At 42.2% G+C, this 2780-nt stretch overlaps 1 non-coding gene across 1 annotated transcript; it reads left to right on the top strand.

Annotated features, from left to right (window-relative positions):
• The first annotated feature begins 1632 nt into the window (after positions 1 to 1632).
• LOC127744409 (small nucleolar RNA R71) lies at positions 1633 to 1739 on the top strand. Its single transcript, XR_008005398.1, has one exon. It is a non-coding gene; the product is annotated as a small nucleolar RNA R71 (small nucleolar RNA).
• Positions 1740 to 2780: the final 1041 nt, after the last annotated feature.

The following is a 2780-nucleotide window of genomic DNA, read 5'->3' as shown; positions in this document are numbered from 1 at the left end:
AGTTCTTGTGCTTCCTTGTTTGGCTCCTCCATCAGCTCTTTGTTATCATGATCTGCTTCATATGAGAGGTTGAAAACATTGAAACTGAGCTGATCATCATGTATTCTCAATACTAGCTCTCCTCGTTCCACATCTATGAGTAATCTGGCTGTGGCTAAGAATGGCCTTCCCAGAATGATGGGGTAAATAGGGTTCTCATCCATTTCCAGGACAACAAAGTCTGTGGGGAGGAAGTAGTTCCCAACCTTCACTAGCACATTCTCAACCACTCATATTGCCTGTTTTTGAGTTTTGTCAGCCAACTTAATGATTACATCTATGGGTGTTAGCTCATTGATTTGAAGCTTTTTTATGAGGGATAGAGGCATTAAGTTGATGCTCGTTCCCAGGTCACAGAGTCCTTTATCAATCATTATTTCTCCTATGGCACAGGGAATATGAAAACTCCCTGGATCCTTCCTCTTTGTGGGTGGCCCTGGTTGAATGAGAGCACTGCAATCCCTATTCATCTTTATTGTTTGTCCACCTTTCAATGAACTCTTTTTGGCTAATAGCTCTTTTATATACTTTATGTAGGAAAGCAATTGCTGGAGGGCTTTAATAAATGGTATATTTACATCAAGAGATGCAAACATGTCGAGGAATCTTGAATACATCCTCCCTGCTACACCACCTTTAAGCCTTTGGGGAAAGGGTGCATATGGGTTAAGTGTCTCCTTCTTCTTCAGCTCTTCCTTGAATGTCGGTTGAGGTGCATGGCTCTTTTCTTCCTGGTTTCCCTTTTGATTGTCTTGGAGGTGTTCTACTTCATTTATACTCCTCTCATCACTTGTGGTGATCATCTTACATTCTTCCCACCTTACTTTCTTTATTTCTCCTCTTGGATTCTTCTCCGTGTCACTCGGAAATCCATTAGTGGGTTTGGGAATTTGTTGAGATAGATACCCTACTTGGGACTCCAGTCTCTTGATGTTTTCTCCTTGGTTTTTGATATTGGCTCGCACTTCTTCCTTAAACACCTTGTTGTCTTGGACTTCTCTACATAAATCTTCAGGTAGAGTCTTAATTTTTGAAAGTCTATCATTCGTTAGTGATGGTGGATTGGGGTTAGGTGGGTGTTGATAGGATCTCTGTGAGGTATGTTGGTGAGTTACATTGTTGTTGGAGTTGCATTGTTATTGATTTCCCCAACCGAAGTTGGGGTGATTTCTCCATCCAGAGTTATAGGTTTTGGAGTATGGGTCATGGATTTGTCTGGGTGAGTTTCCAACATAGTTGGCTTGTTCCCAGTCACCTTCTTCACCTATATTCACTCTTTCTTGAGTTGGTGATGGAGTGATGACTGCTGCAAATTGGTTTTCCTCTACCTTCTTGGTGAGATCTGCTAGCTGCTTGGTGATCATCTTATTTTGAGCTAGCAATACATCCATGTGGTTCATCTCCATTACTCCTCGAGTGTTACTTCTTTCAGAGGCATAGAAGTAGTCATTCTCAGCTACTATTTCAATGACATATATGGCTTCTTCAATGGTTTTCTTCTTGTTTAGAGAGCCCCTTGATGAATGATCTACAACCTTCTTTGACTCATAGGAAAGACCTTTATAGAAAATGTGAAGTTGAACCCATTCATTGAACATATCTGGGGGGCATCTTCTTGTTAAGTCCTTGAACCTCTCCCATGCCTCATAGAGAGTCTCACCATCATGTTGCCTGAAAGTCTGCACCTCAGCTCTCAGCCTGTTAATTCTTTCAGGAGGGTAGAATCTTGCCAAAAATTTGTTCACCACATCTTCCCAATTTGTTAAGCTCTCCTTTGGAAAGGATTCGAGCCACTTGGATGCGTTGTCCCTGAGTGAAAAAGGGAACAACAGCAGCCTATAGACATCTGGGTGGACTCTATTAGATTTCACAGTGTCACAAATTCTCAGGAAGGTGATTAGATGTTGATTGGGGTCTTCTTGAGCACTTCCTCCAAATGAGCAGTTGTTTTGAACAAGGATGATGAGCTGGGGTTTTAGTTCAAAGTTGTTGGCATGTATGGTGGGCTTCTGGATGCTACTTCCACAGTTTCCTGGATTTGGATTGATGTAGGAGCCTAGAACTTTCCTTTCTTGCCCATCATGATTTGCAGGGCCTTCTCTAGCATGGTTATGAGCTTCTTCTTCATGATTATTTTCCAACTTCTCTTCCATGTTGGGTTCAAAGTACTCTTCCTCTTCCTCAGCACCAACAACTCTTTTTCTTCTTGCTTCCCTCCTTAATATCCAGAGGGTTCTCTTAGGTTCTGAATCGAAGGAAGTGGAGGTCTGATAAACCCATATTTCATGAGTTCTTTTGTGCTTAATTTGAGTGATTTATTCAATCCTTCACCTACTTATTCACATTAATTGCATGATTTTACTTTCCCTTCCTTATTGTGTCATATTGTGAAAAACATGTTTCCTAAGCTTTAAAATTAATTATTTTAATTACCTTTATTTCCATTCGATGCCATGATTAGTGTGTTGAGTAGTCTTAGGTTTTCTAGGCTGAATGACTTAAAGGATGAAAAAGAAAACATACAAAAATGGAAGGAGAAGGCAAAATGGAGCTTTAAGGAAACTGGTATCCACGCAATCGCATGGACGACGCGATCGCGTGCCAGAAGCGAAAAAGCAGCGACGCGGCTGCATGACTGACGCGACCGCGTGCCTCAAGTAGAACACCCACGACGCGGACGCGTGACCGACGCGACCGCGTGGCAAGGAAAAGCTCCAGACGACGCGACCGCGTGACCCACA

The sequence above is a fragment of the Arachis duranensis genome, unplaced genomic scaffold, assembly GCF_000817695.3.
Source record: "Arachis duranensis cultivar V14167 unplaced genomic scaffold, aradu.V14167.gnm2.J7QH unplaced_Scaffold_343483, whole genome shotgun sequence".
Lineage (NCBI taxonomy): Eukaryota > Viridiplantae > Streptophyta > Magnoliopsida > Fabales > Fabaceae > Arachis > Arachis duranensis.
This window is presented reverse-complemented; position numbering and strand designations above follow the sequence as displayed.